Source organism: Triturus cristatus, chromosome 7 (genome assembly GCF_964204655.1).
Source record: "Triturus cristatus chromosome 7, aTriCri1.1, whole genome shotgun sequence".
Taxonomy (NCBI): domain Eukaryota; kingdom Metazoa; phylum Chordata; class Amphibia; order Caudata; family Salamandridae; genus Triturus; species Triturus cristatus.
Genome location: NC_140590.1, coordinates 1,625,287,572 through 1,625,305,118, shown reverse-complemented (window position 1 = coordinate 1,625,305,118; position 17,547 = coordinate 1,625,287,572). Strand labels below are relative to the sequence as shown.

General features: G+C 49.0%; 1 protein-coding gene across 4 annotated transcripts in view; it reads left to right on the top strand.

Moving 5' to 3' along the window:
* Nucleotides 1-17,547, top strand: part of GMEB2 (glucocorticoid modulatory element binding protein 2) — a 156,062-nt gene that overhangs the window by 52,970 nt on the left and 85,545 nt on the right. The gene's annotated exons all lie outside the window — the stretch shown is intronic.

The window sequence follows — 17,547 nt, the reverse complement described above, 5'->3', positions numbered from 1 at the left end:
TGATACAACTTACGCCTGGTGTCCGTTTGTGGGGGATCGTGGTGGTTTACTGTGTGTGATCATAAATGCTTAACTGACTAGCGCCCTGAAGTTTAGCCCTGACTGCTCGCGCCACACTACCTATAGGGTGAGCAGGGGTTGTTCTGAAGGGGTAATTCTCTCGCCCTGAATAGAAGAAGGGACCACTGCTTGTCACAAGTACCTACCTGTGCCAACCAGAGGTTCCCCATTCTAACATTGGTGGCAGCGGTGGGATTTCGAATTTGCATTTATGATTTACATACAGTGAATTATTGATCACCACGTAGAGCAGACCTATAACGCAGCCACAGATTGATTGACAGTTGTTGCTAAAGAAGAATCTCCACCTTAAGGAACCATGCCTAGCTCAGTCGGTGGAGGCGGAGCGTCCTCTGTATTCTCTGGAGTGGATGACATCGATTGGGAGCCCGAGGCACTGAGGAAGTGCACAAATGATGTCCTGAAAGGATATCTCTCCAAGTACAGAATTAAGCAAAGCGGACTAACAACCAAGGATCAGTACGTAAAAGCGCTGAGAGCCTGGCACGAATCAAAGTTCCCCGAGAATGCACAGGAGGTGATACCCCCAGAAGGTGTTTTTGAGCCTAGCAGAGGCCTGTCGCCCGAGGAGATGGCCGACAGGAGTGCTGCCCGAGCACATGAGGTGGAGATGGCAAAACTGCAAATGGAGATGGAAAGGCAGAAACTGGCCATGGAGCATGAGGTAAAAATGAGGGAGTTGGATCTCAAGGCCAGGAGTTTAGACAACTCACCCTCTGGTGGCAGCAATTCAACAGAGTCAAGGGTGCACATTCCTAAAGATGTAGTCAAAGAATATTATAAGCAGGATGATATTGGGCAGTGGTTCAGGGCCTATGAAGTAGCCATGTCCTCCCACCGGGTCCCTGAGAAGGATTGGGGAGCGGGGTTGTGGGGAAGGTTCCTGAGTGAGGGGCGGGACACACTGCTAGACCTCCCCTCTGATGTCCACACATCCTATCCACACATGAAGGAGGCTCTTATGACAAGGTATGGGTTAACTCCTGAATTGTACAGAGAGAGATTTAGGGATTGCACCAAGAAACCTGGTACCACTTATGTAGAATATGTGACCTTTTTTTGCAGAGCGCTGGATGGTTGGGTGAAGGGTAGCAAAGTGAATGATTACCAAGGGCTGTTTGATTTAATTGCATGGGAGCACTTGTCGGATAATTGTTTTCCTGAGCTACGCCAGCACCTGATCGATAGCAAGCTGTCCAACCCGAGGAAGCTTGCTGAGGAGGCGGACCGCTGGATCAGCACCAGGGTCCACAAGGGTCCCATGGGAGGCCCTGCCAAAGGTGTTCAGGGTCCCCAGCAGAAGAGTGGGGGGGGACAAGGGTAAACAGAGGGAGTTCTACAGAGGGCCCCAAAGTAATTCCCAAGGGAACCAAGGGAAAGGTTCTCAGCCACCCCCACCCCCGAAGCAGACCGGGGCCCCGACAGGTAACCCTGTTCAAAGAGGGCCCCTCAGATGTTACAAGTGTAACAACCTGGGGCACATTTCCGTGGATCCCAAGTGCCCCCTGTATGGTAAACCAGCACCCTCTGGTGCTCCACCCCCCAAGCAGGTGAATAGTGTAGCCTTGGGGAGGGAGATAGATGTCCAAGGGGCGGGGGATCCCGTACAGATGACCCTAGTCTCCTTAGGAGACAGAGAGATGGTCGCTGAGGCCCAGCTGCCCCCCAATACTCAAAAGTATGAGCAGTGGGTGACCATAAATGGCAAGAGGGTGGGGGCTCTTAGAGATACAGGAGCCAGTGTGACTGCTGTCAAGCAACACCTGGTGTCTCAAGAGCAGGTTGTCCCACACGCATTCTGCCGTGTTGTCAACGCCGACAACACAGAGAGTCAGTGTCCAATGGCTCAGGTTCCCTTTGAGTGGGGGGGGGGTCTCTGGTACTCTACAAGTGGCTGTGAGAGAGGCCATGCCTGTTGATTGTCTCCTAGGTAACGATTTGGAGAGCTCCCCTTGGGAGAAGGTGGAGAAGACCACTCACCTGCGGATGGTGGGCTTGCCTGATTGGGCGTGCGTGACCACCCGGTCGATGGCAGCCGGTAGGGGTGTTGAAGGAACCCTGGAGCCTGAGGGAGAGGCCCAGGAACCGGCCTTAGAGAGAGGGCAAGGGAGGCACGGGAATCCGGCTCCTGAAGTTCCCACGGCCCAGGAGGAAGCAGACCTTGAGGGGGATGCCCTGGAGCCTACCGGGGAACAGATAGCCGAACTGGGGGACCTGCCTGAGCTGACCCATTGGCAGCAAGAAGGAGGCCCCACCAGGGAGGAATTCTGCAGGGAGCAGAAAGAGTGCCCCTCTCTAGAGGGTATGCGGCAGCAGGCTGCAGCCCAGGCCAATGGTGATCAGTCCGGAACTCACTTGATCTACTGGGAGAACGACCTCCTATACTCAGAGCCTAAGGTTGCTGAACCTGGGTCAGCCCGTGCGCTGGTGGTACCCCAGAAGTTCAGAGCCTTCCTACTGGGGCTGGCTCACGACGTGCCGTTAGCAGGACATTTGGGGCAGGACAAGACCTTTGAAAGGCTTGTCACCCACTTTTATTGGCCCCAAATGCGCAGGAGTTCTGACACTCACTGCAGGACATGCCAGACTTGCCAGGCAAGTGGCAAGAGTGGAAGGAAGCTGAGAGCTCCACTCCAACCCTTCCCTGTGGTCAGTACCCCATTCCAGCGGGTGGGGATTGACATTGTGGGGCCACTGGACCCCAAGACAGCCATGGGCAACAGGTTTATCCTGGTCTTGGTGGACCATGCCACCCGGTACCCTGAAGCCATCCCTCTGAGGACAGTGACGGCCCCCGTGGTGGGACGGGCACTGATGGGAATTTTCTCACGAGTAGGATTCCCTCTAGAGGTGGTGTCTGACAGGGGGACCAACTTCATATCGAAATATATGAAGTCCCTTTGGCAAGAGTGTGGTGTAACCTACAAGTTCACCACACCTTACCATCCCCAAGGAAACGGGTTGGTTGAGCGCTTCAACCGAACCCTGAAGGGCATGATTATGGGTCTCGAGGAACCCATGAGGCGTACGTGGGACGTCCTCTTACCATGCCTTCTCTTTGCGTACCGCGAGGTGCCACAAAAGTCTCTAGGGTTCAGTCCCTTTGAGCTTTTGTATGGCCACCCCGTACGAGGACCTCTTAGTCTGGTCAAGGAAGGCTGGGAGCAATCTCCCAGGAAACCTCCCCAGAATGTATACAGTTACATGCTGGCTTTCCGGAACCAGACTAGGCATTTCAGGCAACTTGCTGAGGCAAACCTGGAAGCCAGCCAGGAGGAAATGAAGCGGTGGTACGACCAGAATGCCACTCTGGTTGAGCTTCAACCTGGTCAAAAAGTGTGGGTCCTGGCCCCGGTGGAGCCTTGTGCACTCCAGGACAAGTGGACCCGACCCTTTGAGATTGTGGAGTGCAAGAGTTCTGTCACCTACTTGGTGAACTTGCGGTCTCCTAGGAACCCCTTAAGGGTCCTACATGTCAATCGACTGAAGCCCCACTTGGAGAGGTCCGAAGTGGGCATGCTCTTGGCCACCGATGATGGGACGGAAGAGGAGTCCGAGCCTCTTCCTGACCTCTTGGTAGCCTCAGAGCGAGACGGGTCAGTGGATGGAGTTAACCTCTTACCCACCCTGAGCAACAGGGTGACTGCCGCCAGCTGCTGGGGCAGTTCCCTGACCTGTTCTCCCTGGTTCCTGGTATCACAAATTGGTGCGTCCATGATGTAGATACAGGAGACAGCTTACCTGTGAAGCACAAGGCCTACCGGGTAACTGACAGGGTCAGAGCCTGCATCAAAGAGGAGGTCTCGAATATGCTTGCCCTAGGGGTGGTTGAGTCCTCCAGCAGTCCTTGGGCCAGCCCAGTGGTCTTGGTCCCAAAGGCTGCAGCGCCGGGTGCCACGCCCGAACTCCGGTTCTGTGTGGACTACCGAGGACTCAACTCAGTCACGAAGACTGACGCGCACCCCATCCCGAGAGCTGATGAGCTCATCGATCGGTTAGGGGCTGCACGGTACCTCAGCACGTTTGATTTAACCTCTGGGTACTGGCAGATCGCCTTAACTGATGGGGCCAAAGAGAGGTCCGCATTCTCTACACCAGATGGGCATTACCAGTTCCGGGTGATGCCCTTTGGGATGAAGAATGCCCCTGCCACCTTCCAGAGGTTTGTCAACCAGGTGTTGGCTGGGCTGACCGAGTTCAGCGCCGCCTACCTGGATGACATCGCAGTGTTCAGCGGCACATGGGAAGAACACCTGCAACATCTCTGGGAAGTGTTGATGGCGCTGCGCAAGGCAGGCCTCACGATCAAGGCAAGCAAGTGCCAGATCGGGCAGGGTTCAGTGGTGTACTTGGGACACCAAGTGGGGAGCGGCCAGGTGGCGCCCCTCCAACCCAAAGTTGAAACCATCCTGGCTTGGGAGCCCCCAAAAACCCAGACGGAGGTGAGGGCCTTTTTAGGACTCACCGGGTACTACAGGAGGTTTGTCAAGGGGTATGGCAGCATCGTTGCCCCCTTGACAGAGCTGACTTCGAAGAAGCAGCCCAGAAAAGTGATATGGACTGACACCTGTCAGAAAGCCTTCGACACCCTGAAAACTGCCATGTGCACGGCACCCGTGCTCTTGGCACCTGACTTCTCCAAAGAGTTCCTGGTGCAGACGGATGCATCAGAGCATGGTGTAGGGGCTGTTCTCTCACAGATCACTGAGGAGGGCTTTGACCAACCCGTAGCCTTTATTAGCAGGAGGCTACTTCCCCGGGAACAAAGGTGGAGTGCGATAGAACGAGAAGCATTTGCTGTGGTCTGGGCGCTGAAGAAGCTAAGACCCTACTTGTTTGGGTCTCACTTCCGGGTTCAGACCGACCACAGGCCCCTCAGATGGTTGATGCAAATGAGGGGTGAGAACCCAAAACTGTTGAGGTGGTCCATCTCCCTACAGGGTATGGACTTCACGGTGGAGCATCGCCCTGGCACAGATCACGCCAATGCTGACGGTCTGTCCAGGTTTTTCCGCCTTAGTGATGCAGAACTCCCTGGGGTAGGGTAGTTCTCCCCACTTTTCAGCTGGAGGGGACACGTGTTAGACCTGGCACCATTGGCGTGGGTCACCCTTCCATTTTTGTCTGTGCCTCAATATGTTTTTGTGTTGGTGTTAGCTGCTCAGGGCACTGTGCCACTGCCATCCAGTGCCACAGTGCAAGTGCTCCCTATGGTAAAATGTATTATGTGAATTGACTTCCACGTTTGGCTTATTTGGTTTACTATCAGTCCCTAGTAGAGTGCACCAGGGGTGCCAAGGGCTTGTATATCCAAATGCTGCTAGTGGGCTTGCTGCACTGGTTGTGCCACCCACCGAAGCAGCGGGGTAAAATGTGTCTAGGGTCTGCCACTGCAGAACTTGCGCGCGGTCTCGTACCGTCGCGCTGACTGAGCAAGTGTCCCCACTTACCAGTCCCTAAACCTTCCCTTAACTACATGTTAGTCACCCCTCTGGTAGGCCTAAGCGCAGTGTGCATTGTAGGCATAAGGTAGGACATGCCCTGATGTGTGTGGCATGTCTTAATAGTGAATTACAGCCATTTTCGTTTTTCACTATTGAAGGCTACCTGCTCTCCATAGGCCAGAATGGGCTACTGGGATCGCTACACGCTGTGACCCCAGTGGACTCAGAGAGCATGGTAGAAAGTCATGTTTGGTATGCCTGAACTCGGGATAATAAAATACATCTTTTAGTAAAGGTTATTTTAATATCCTGGGTTTGCAAATGCTACTTTTAGAAAGTTAGCCTTTGCGTGCCTGACCATCTCAGTCCGCCTCTGCTGTGGGTGTGTGTTCTGCCTAGCAACAGTACAGGAGCAGGGCTGGGGGATTCCAGGAGACAGGTTGGCTGCCAGGTGGTGGGTAGAGAGATCGCACCAGGATGGGTGGGAGGAGTCCACCCTGACTCTTGAATAGACCTGTGCTCTGCCACCACAAAGCCGGCTCCGCCCCCCTGTGGAGCGGCTGATGTCTCTGCCCTGCTGCTGAAAGGAAAGAGCAGAGTCACCAAAACAAAGTACTCCAGAACTGGACTGAGCCAGGCCCAGGCCCCCTGGCGCTAAGGAACAAAAGAATCACTGTATAAAAGTAGGAGCCTGTCTCCTAAGAAATCAGATCCAGATTGAACCACGAAGGGACTCTGCCCGACTAGAAGGATCTGGAAGAAGCTGAAGGAGGAGTAACTTTCCCTGACCTGAGGGACTGGCCTGCAGTAGGTGCCTTGCTGAGGAAGGAGAGGAAAAAGACTGAAAGAGACTTTTGCACTTTGTTTTTCAACTATCTCCAAGGGCTTGGAAGAAGAGCTTGCCCCCTGAACTGAACCCCAGGACCAGTGGGTTCACCGTGTCTCCGCTCGTCTGAGAACTCGAGCCGTGTGCTTTCTCCCGCCGGAGTGCTCTGCGCACCTTGCCACCCCTCCTAGGGCCGTGACACCCAGAAGCCTGGCCGCCTCCCCTCGCCGAGAGCCCCGCTCTACCCGAGTCGCTCTGGACCCATCGAGGCTGGCCGCCCCGCTTCCCTGTCACCTGCCTGCCACTGGAGCGTGCCTGGTGCCCTCTCGCCCTCCCGCCGGATTTCTACTTGGGAAGTGAAATCAAGCCTCGGACGGCCGCCCGTACGTCGTAACGTATCCGGCCGCCTCGCATCACCTCCCAGCCTGAGTCTGACCGTGCCGCCCTCCGCAGTGACCTCGCGCACAGTCCGTGTCGGAGGCCCTGGGCCGCACCTGTCTACCGAGAGCCGCCCGCTGAATTCTTGATCCGGAGACCCGCGAGGTGCAGAACCTGCATCTCCCCTGACGACTCGTCCAAGCACATCGCACGTTCCCAGGTACAGTGAACTCTCTATCGGACTCGGGGTCCGCAACGTTCTGATTTCCCCGTATCACTGTATCCCGGGTGCGCTGCGCATCATCGTGACTGGACCGACTCAACCGAGCCCTGCGAAGCGCTCGTGATCGAATAAGTTACCAACGACAAGAACAGTGCCTAATTATCATCTTGTGGCTTCCATTTCGCAACCGTTATTGATGGTCTTGTACATGCCTGCGTAACAAAGAAACTTTTATATAAAGCATCCGTATTTTTGATACAACTTACGCCTGGTGTCCGTTTGTGGGGGATCATTGTGGTTTACTGTGTGTGATCATAAATGCTTAACTGACTAGCGCCCTGAAGTTTAGCCCTGACTGCTCGCGCCACACTACCTATAGGGTGAGCAGTGGTTGTTCTGAAGGGGTAATTCTCTCGCCCTGAATAGAAGAAGGGACCACTGCTTGTCACAAGTACCTACCTGTGCCAACCAGAGGTTCCCCATTCTAACAAATACGAAGGAAGGTTTGGTCCTTAGATCTGCCGGACGAGGATTAAAAAAAGTAGTTTCAGCTTTTTAAAAAGATTGGTGTTAATCTAGGGCTGTTTTGGATTTAGGTACTTCTAAGAACTGGGAGAACCTGCTCCCTAGACTTCTTTGTTTGACTGGTAAGAGAAGATTACCTAGATATGAAGGTTTATGTGTAGAGGTTTTTGGGGTAAATATCCAATTTCATATTGTACTCTTGCTTCAAACAGAAATCAATGTAGTCTGGGAAGGCTTGGAGTGATATGGATAAACCTTTCTGGTGGAAGGTAGAAATCTGTCTGCAGAGTGCAAACTTCCATTTCCTATTTCCTCTTGAGCCTTCCTGTGACTTTATAAATGTCTTGGTGTTTTTATACAACTCCTACTAATAAATATACAGTCTGCAGTCACCCTCGCTCTAGACCTAGCCAACATCATTACTCATCAAAGCCTTGAGTCACCCTTCAGCATGATACATGGTTTACACCTACCTCTTCACACACCCAAGGCATCGCCTGCCTAGAGCAAAACATCAAACATACAGACGGCATGGACAAAACGGGAGGGAGACATGCAATCATATACAATTGTACATATGTATGTGATAGTTATAAAGAACAAAAGTATCCGAAAAGCAGCTGATCGCAGAATAGGGTCTAAAGCAAAGGCAGAGTCAATATGTGATTAGAGAGGTAGCTGATTTCTAAGATTAAAAGTGGACTCTTACTGCACCAATATGTAGTATTGTTTTGAAGAGGTGTGCCTTCAGCAGTTACCTAAATTGGAGTACTACAGGGGCACCAATGATGGATACAGTTACATTGTTTCAGATCCAGGGTGCATAGAACGAGAAAACCTGTTGCCTTGTTTTTTTCATTTTTTGCCCTTCTTTGTCTCCAGTCTAATGGTGTCCTGGCTGTGGGTGTGCCAAGAGCGACCATAGAGATGGTGAGCTTGTCAGCCAGAAAGGCAGGCGTGTCAATTATTATAGCTTTGTAGATGATGCAGCTGATCTTGAAGATAGTGCTGGCTGGTAAAGGCAGCCAGGGAAGTTCCCTCAGGGTGGGAATGATATGGTTGTATTTCCTGAAGGCCTGGATGAGGCATGCTGCTGTCTATACCATGCCCTTAATTGGGGCCAGTGTGGAGCCTGTGCAGCTGCAAAGTAGGGAATTCCTGTCATCCGTATGTGTACGATGGCTTGAGCAGAATTCTGAAGTTGCTTTCTCAGAGAAGTTGTCTCACCTTATTTAGTAGATAAAGCTGCTACCAGGCCATTTCAGTTTACATGGCAGTGTCTTCTTTGAGGATGAGTTTGGTGCCCAAAGTGAATCTTGGAGACTTGGCATTGGGTGAAAGTTGGGGTTCAAATCTGTTCATGTTAGTGTAATTGAGCCAGGTTTGGAATAGTTGTTCCTGGCCCTGCACACTTACTGACACAATTCCACCTAAGTCACTCAAGCTCCTCACCTTTCACTTCCTTCCCATAATATATAGGACAGCCTCCTTTCATAGTCTACAGACCACAGACGCCTATGAAGAACATAATAAGAAAATATCTAACCTCCATATCTTAATTGCGGCTTGGACCGTCTTAAACCTGGTTCTTTTGTAGTACGCAAAGTCAATGCATTTAAGAAAGGAATTCTCCGCTTCTGGTCCTAACACAATAGAATATATCCTAGATGAATCATTTAGAGTTGTATCGTCCAAGCCGCCCGCTCCTAACAGTCCACGCATATATTGTAGTGCAGATGCCCAATAATACAATCTGAAATCTGGGGCTCCCCAACCTCTTCTCTCTCTAGGGAGAGACATAAAACGATATGCCCTACGGGTCTTACCATGAGACCAGATAAATCTATTTAAAATACTATCGAGATCTTTAAACCATTTTACCTCAAACCATAATGGTATTGTCCTATAGAAATACAAGAATTTTGGCAATATTAACATTTTTATGACATTGGTACAGCCCACTAGAGACAAATGCATATTATTCATACGATCCAGATCAGTCTTAACTTTTACCATCAAGGGCGCCAGGTTTTTCTGTATTAGTGAGTCTAAATCCGCTGTAATTGCAACCCCCAGATACGTCGCTGAATCGGTGACTCTATAATCATTGAACACAATATGCTGATTACATATTATTTGCGTTTTAGAACTATTTAGGCTGTACCCTGAAATTTGTCCAAATCTTTGGGCTTCAGATTCGATTTCACCTATGGCCACACTGGGGTTGGGTGTCAGTATGGCCACATCGTCAGCGTAAGCTAAGGACTTTACCTCACATCCATTCAGCCTTATTGGAGGAATCATTACATTACCCTCCATTTTCCTTATTAATGGATCCAGATAGAGAGCAAAAAGTAATGGGGAAGATGGACAGCCCTGTCTAGTCCCTCTCTCAATGTTAACTGCTGCCGATTTTCCCCTGTTAACTCTATTCCTTCCTGTCGGGTTTTTATACAGAGTCTGCATTGCAATTATAAAACTATTCCCCAGACCGTTCCACTTTAGTGTTTGCCATAAGTATTCCCATGAGACCCTATCAAACGCCTTTTCGGCGTCCAAGAAGAGTGCCGCGATAGGGTCTCCCAGGACACCAGCCGCATCGAAGGCTGTAATCACCTGCCTAACATGCTGTGTAGTACTTTTGCCTGGAATGAACCCATGTTGGGTATGGCTTACTAATCCCTCTATTACCTCTGCGAGTCTTGTTGCTAGAATCTTGGAATAGATCTTAGTATCTGCGTTCATTAGTGTAATAGGCCGGTATGACCCTGGGAGTATCGGATTTTTCCCTTTTTTTAAAATAACAATAATATCCGCCTCTCCCCATGATTCTGGGATCATGACCCCCTTCTGTGCTTCGATCATGACATTAAACATGTCCAATCCCATGGCCTGATAGAACACTTTGTAAAACTCCACTGGGAGCTGGTCTGGACCGGCTGCTTTGCCTGCTGGCAGCCTAGTTAATGCCGTAAGGAATTCCTCGAGACTAAAGGGGGAATCCAGCCTATCCTTTTCTTCCGTCAATATGCCAGGAGGGGTGATAGTACTGAGATAACTTTGAACCTCGCTCATAGATCCTCCCCCATCCCTGGTATATAGCTCTTCGTAGAACTGCCTGAATGCTTCTCTTACTTCAGTCGTTTCAGTAACCCTGCTTCCATTCCGATCCGTAATCTCTACAATATCTGAAGCTGCTAGTCTCTGTCTAGTGCGTACTGCTAGTAAGCGGCCTACCTTCTCACTTAATTCGTAAGCCGCTTCCTTTTTTGTTAAATAATTCTCTACTGCTTTTTTTGAGATGCATTCTGCCGCCTCCGCCCTGAGAGCTACTATTTTCAGTAGATGGTGTTCTATTGGTGTCTTATCACTTATGCCTTGGGCCAGTTCCTCCTCTGTCTTCAGCAGCTTTTGATAAACCTCCTTAATTTTAAGCCTTGCCTTTTTCTGGGATGAAAACACGTAGCTCATCGTCTCGCCCCTAACCCCGGCCTTAAAAGCGTCCCACACTACTCCCGGGGGAGCCGTACCTTTATTAATTTCCCAGTAGGACCTGATCCACTCAGTCATATAAAGCCTATATCCATCATCCTTCAATAGGGCTCTATCAAAAGTCCACTGCATATCTTTCCGCTGTGTCTGACCCATTCTAATAGTTAAAATCAACGGGCTATGGTCCGAAACGATGCGAGGATGTTTTTCTATTTGAGCTTCTGCCAACAGAGGGATTGAAATCAAAAAGTAGTCCAGCCTTACAAGTACCTTATGGGGGGCCGAATAGAAGGTGCTGCCATCCATACCGGGATTTAACTTAACCCACGGATCCACCAAGGAATTATTTGCCACCAAATCTGACAATGCCCTATGTGATCTCCTTTTCCTCCCTGCATAGGACTTTCGAGGCTGAACAAATGAGCTACTAGGATCGTGAATATTAAAATCACCGCAGCATATAATTGGTTCGGGCCATAGTGCCAACTCGGTGTCTAAAAATTGAAATAGTTCGGGGTCGTCATCTGTTGATCCATATACTGATACTACGGTACATTTTTCACCCTTTAGATTTATTTCCACTATTACCCACCTTCCCCATTCATCTTCCATTTTCCTTATCACCTCCACTTCATTGGATCTTCCTAGTACAGCCACCCCCCTGTGTTTCGTCCCTTGCTTCGTATTTGCTAACACAGCAAACCCTAGGTGATCCAGGAGATATCCCTTAGAAGCTTCAACGTGTGTTTCCTGGAGGCACACCAGGTCCAACTTAAATGTCCTAAGTAGTTCCGCCACCCTAAGTCTTTTACCCGAATCGTTGAGCCCACAGATGTTGATAGTGGCAATCCCACATGACATTAAAATACGTCATAAAATTTATCCGACACTGTAAACCTTGCTTGCTCTATCCCTTTACTGTAAGGGTATACCTGATGCATTTCGTGTATCTTCCTCTTTGAGTCTAGTGCGCATTGAATACTATGAACTCCCTGTGCGAGAGACTGTGCTCCCCTGTGCTGCTTCTCAGAACCTACGTCGCCTTTTTTCCCCTTTTTACCCCTCTTTCCTCCCCCTAACCCCCTCGCCCCCCCCCCGCCCCACCCTCTGGCCTCCACCCCCCTCCCCCCCATTACTGGCAAATAGGTCCAAGGGACCTATGTGTAGCCGCAGAAGCGTGCGTGAATCGCTCCTCACTCCCCCCCCTGTACCTGATCTTCCCATAAATCATTCATACCCCTCCACAGTGTCTTTATCTTAACTGATTTTCTTTTATGTGTGCTATCCCCTAAACACCAAGATCCAAGCCCTTGAGGATTAGACATTCCTCTAGATTCTCAACCCCCTGGTTTCACGGCCACTTTCTGCGATTTAAGTTCCTCTAGGAACTGTTGGGCCTTAATCTCGGAGAAGAAGACAGTTGTTCTGCCCTTGGTAACTACCTTAAGCCTTGCGGGGAATAAGAGAAACGCCTCGGACCCTAGAGCCTGAAAAGGTTTAATAAGCTGTCTGAGCCTCCATCTTCTCTCTACCGTTGCGTGGCAGAAATCTGGCCTAGCAAAAAAGGTATTTCCCTCAAAGGACCTTTGCCTGTCAGGTCTAGCCTTATCAATTATTTCCTCTCTGAGCAGGTAGTTTCCTACATATATCAAAATGGCTCTGGGGAATGCCTGTTGACCTGTCTGCCCCACGTGCCCCTGGACTTTTCTAATAGTGAAAGGAAATCTGTGGGCTCATTGAATCTCTTTTTCCCACTCCCACTTTGATTCAGGGAAAGCGCCTCTCAACAAATTAACAACAAAATGCATAATGTCGTTTCCCTCTTTTCCTTCTGCCACGCCCAGAATGCAAATGTTGTTCCGTCGCTGGCGGTTTTCGAACTCCTCCAGCTTCCATTGTAGATCGGTCGTCAGTTTTTCCTGCCGCAGCCTATATTCCTGCCATGCCCCAAAGTCATCCTCTAGTTTTCCAGTCCGCTCCTCCACCTCGGCCACCCTCTCGACGACCCCTTCATAAAGTTTATTAACCTTCTTAAGGGTATTGTGTATTTTTTTTGTGGCTTGTCTAGCCCTGCGACTTTCTGATCTTGCTTCCCCTTGCATCTGCTTGAGCGTGGTGCAGATCATATTAAAGGGGGCCAAATACTGCGCAGAGTTGGGGGTATTCTCTAAGGGCTGTGAGTTGCCTTCTTCTAAGTAAGATTGTGACGTCGCGGAATAGTCCCAGTCCAGCTTCTTCCCCCCTACTATAGGAGAGTCCGATCTTTCACCGTGCCTTCTACCCTTTACCTTTCTCTTTTTCTGCGTGGTGTCCTTCGTAGATGAGTCGGATCCAGAGCTGGTTTCTCCGTCTAGCTCCCCCTCCTCTGAGGTGTCGTCGCTTGTCTGGGATACATCCGTATCCTCATTGAGAGAGAAAAAGCATTCCCCATCGACTGAGGCTCCCTCTCTCTTTTCCGACCCCATGGTTTTACTATCTGCGACCGAAGCGGTGCACTTTCCAGCTAAATTAACGTTAGTGGCATCGATCTTTGTTTCTTTCCCCTTTTTGCCGCCCATTTCAGCTTCTAGCTGTATAAGTGCTTCCAACATACCCATGGTTCCAGCTGCCCCCGGTGCGTGTGAACTCCCCACTGTATCCGGATTTGGGCTCTTGCTAGGCCCCTTTATTTCTTTCAGACCTCTGTCGTTCGGTGATGTTAGCTGGATTACCTTAGAAGCTATACCTTCTGTGTTACCTTCCGTGTTAGCTCCTCCAACGCCATGGTTACTAGTGAATGCCGCCGTAGAGACCCGGGGTTGCCTAGCAACGGATGCCTCTGCGCCGGGAGCGTCTACCGTTGCGTCCTCGCGGACGTTCAGATTCCCGGGTTGCTCCGGTTCCGCCTGAGGTTGTTTCCTGGATGTAAACACCTCCTTAAGGGTAGGCTGCCTTAATGTTGCTTCCTTTCCTTTAATTGCGTCTTGATTTGTTCCTGTAGTAGTCACTTCAATGGGATGATCCGCCGCTGGCTCAGAGTGCGATTGCTCGGTGCTTCCCGCTATCGCTGAGTCCGAGTTCAAACATAGCTCAGCGTTCTCCGCTGCGTCAGGTTTTGGCATTTTCTCGTGTCTCCTCGTCTTCTGTGCAGGTATTATCTTCCGAATAGCCCCAAAACTCCGCTGTTGTAGCCCCGGGGGGGGGGGGGGGGGTCATTGCTAACTCTTTTGGGGTCAGCATGAATATCCTGTGGCACTTTGGATTTATCCCTCTCCTTTTCCTTGTTGGCTTTCATCGGCCGCGTCGGCGTCCTCGTCAGATATACACAGACCAAAGCTTCCCACTTGTTTAATCTCTTGAGGAACTGGGTGATTTGGGCTTTAGGACTAGGAATTTTTGTGCGAATCCTAGTAAGACCTGCGTGTAGCCAGATAGCCAAATCCATGAAGGAGTATATATTCTTCAAACAGCAGCCATCAGGTATCTTTGGGAGAGAGGTCTGGAGCGACTGCTCACCACAACCATCTTGCCTCCTAAAAAGCACTGCCTCCCTAAAAAGCACCGCCTCCCTAAAAAGAACCAGGTTTAAGACGGTCCAAGCCGCAATTAAGATATGGAATGCAGTGGGGAAAAAAATTGGTTTGGGCCGATATCATAGATACACTAGGTTGTATAAAAATGTCTCCCTCCCAAGGCAGATTTTTTGGGACATAACATTGGCGGGCTGGATGGAGAAGGGGGTAGTACAGATGGGGGACTTAAGGAATACGGAAGAGGTGTTTCAATTTACGGATTTAGTGAATAGGTTTGGCTTAGACAGGAGGGATTTTTTAAAATTTTTACAGCTAAGAAGTTTTCTGGGGAATAAGCAGGGAGGGAGGATCGGGTTTGGCAAGGTAGAAATATTGGAGAAAATGAGATTAGGGGGGGATTGTTCTATCAAGAGTTTTTATGCAAATCTGGTAGCAGGAAAACCAGACGATATGGAGAAGTATAGCGAGAGGTGGGCAGATAAGCTGAGAGGTGAGGCTAGTTGGTTTAAAGAATCATTGGATTTAGGGCGCACTCTCCTCTGTTCAGCGCCATTGCAATCCCAGCAGTATAAAACCCTCTACTCGCTATATTTCACCCCTGCAAAGATAGCAAAATGGGGGGGTACGACTGGTATTACTTGCCCAAGATGCAGTTCCCCTGACGCAGACCTAATCCATATATTTGCTGTTTGCCCGCAAATCCTCACAGTGTTAAAAGATATAGAGAAGTTTCTGAATGCCTCCCTGAATATCCAGATTATTTTAAATCCTCCCGAAATATTGCTAGGGATAGTCACAGATACCAACATTGTCCAGAGAGAGTTTATTTTTGTTGCCATGGCGGTCTTTAGACTTTGTATAGCCAGGGCATGGCTGGATAAAAATCCCCCAGGAATGCAAAGCTGGCTCGCTAACTTGTTATCTATTTATAATTTGGAAAAAAATATATATGCCCGGAAAGGCAAAACAGGGAGGAAACTGGGGGTAAGGATATGGGACCCCATCATAAAATGGAGAGAGGGCCTGGGTCTGACAGGATAATATTAGGAGAGTTGGGATGAATTTGAGTTATCAGATGTTGAAACAATTTATTGATATAAGTAGGAAACGCTATGATATGTAGTGGTTTATATGAATCTAAATTTATCAATGGAGACTGTGCGAAAGTATGTGCTAACTGTGTAATGGTGTAACCAATAAATATATATATAAAAAAAAAAAAGAAAATATCTAACCTCAGCACTTCAGCCTTCTTCCAATACGGGCACCCCACATTCTTTTGTTACCTTCCACATATATTGTGACTTCAGTATGAAATCCATGAAGGAGGCCTTCTACACCAATCAGCATGATAGAATTCAATCCACACATCAACAACTAACCTCATCTTGCATGGGTGTTGACATTGTATCATAACATCTTAAAGACATTCTTCTAAAGTTATGCTTGGAGCAAAACTGTCTTATCCATGAGTGGCAATTTGCACACTTGAACCGACAGCAGGTGTCTTTATACTGTGGTAAAAATGTTTGGAAAGTGGATGGGTGCATGAATGGGGAATGATTATTTGAACCTACAGACTGGAGAGGATCTATTCTTTTGGTACAAACTCTGCTTCCACTCACAAATAATCATAGGGGTGAGTGGAACTAACTGGCAACAAAAAATCTCAAGGAAATCTTGCCCCCATACTCTAGTTAGGTAATTAAACTCATCTTGGAAGTGCTTTAATCGATTCCACATTGAACTACTGCAACACAATTTTTGCTGTACTATCCAAGAAGCGGATCACAACATATCCTCAAAGATACAATTCAGAGCAGTAAAGTAATGCTTAACCTTGCAAAACATGACCCTAAAAACATCCTTTTTGAAAGCACTCTATGGTTTCGTCTTAGAGCAAAACATTTATTTCACAATGCTATTCACACTGTACAAAGCTTTGTGGGTGAATGGGCCCTCTTGAATGGAGGTAGAACCCCAGTTGGCCCGAAGATTAGTCTAGGGATTCTGATGGTTGTAGTAGGGGGAACAGTGATGGTTATTCTGGATTTCTGCAAGAGGCTTTTTTGAGCATGTCAAAGTGCAAAAACCAGTAGTTCATGATCACCACAGCCTCTTGTTTTTCCATGATGGAAGAGGGAGTACTGGCTAAAGGAATGGAGGTAGCATTGGATACCCAACTAAATTCAAAGTGACACAAAGGGACAAGTACCATGTTTTGTCCCAAAGCAAAGGTGCAAGGTTGTTTCGCAATAAATTGGAGGGTGAGTAGGTATGCTGATTACTGTGGTGCTGGACTCCCTGGTTCCCAAAGTGTCTACCTTTTATACAGATTGGGCTTAAGCTTTCGCCTGCTGTAGTTGGGGTCTAGTCCTCTGAACTTAACTAAACCCCTCATCTTACCCCACCTCAATGTTGATTTAAAGTTGTTCCTTCTGCCTGTCTCTCTCAACTGTCTGCTGTCTCTCGCAACTGTCTGCTGTCTCCCCCAACTGTCTGCTGTCTCTCCTAAGGGCTTGTTCACAGTTAATGAGTTTGGAATTGCTTTTTTTTATTCCTGAGATTTAACGAAATTGTGTATAATGGGTATGTGTTGAAGGACTTGAGGCACCAAACTTTTACCTTCATTTGGTATTATTTGATCCTCTTTTATCATTGTTAAATTTCAATAAAGAATATTAAACAGAGAATATATGCCCCTCTTCTCCCTGTCAGGGTCTCCGAGGGAAGGTAGTCCTCCCTAATCACCCAACAAACAGTCAGGTGGAAATTCATGGCCTGGTTTCTGATTCTAGACTACCACACTCTTGTTCCTTACAAGGCACAAAGCACCAGCATCGGTCCGTGCAGGTAAGCACGATGGGGCGGGTAATGGGGGGTTGTCGACAGACGACAGAATATGAATTATTTATTTAATTCTCCCTATTCCGTCGACTCTCAACTTACCTACCTCCCGCCCCAACCCCCTGCCCCCAGCCCCATCGCGCTCACCTGCATGGACCGCTGCTGAAAAGCACACCAGGCGAGGTAAAAATGCATTAGTCAAAACGATGAACCCAACAT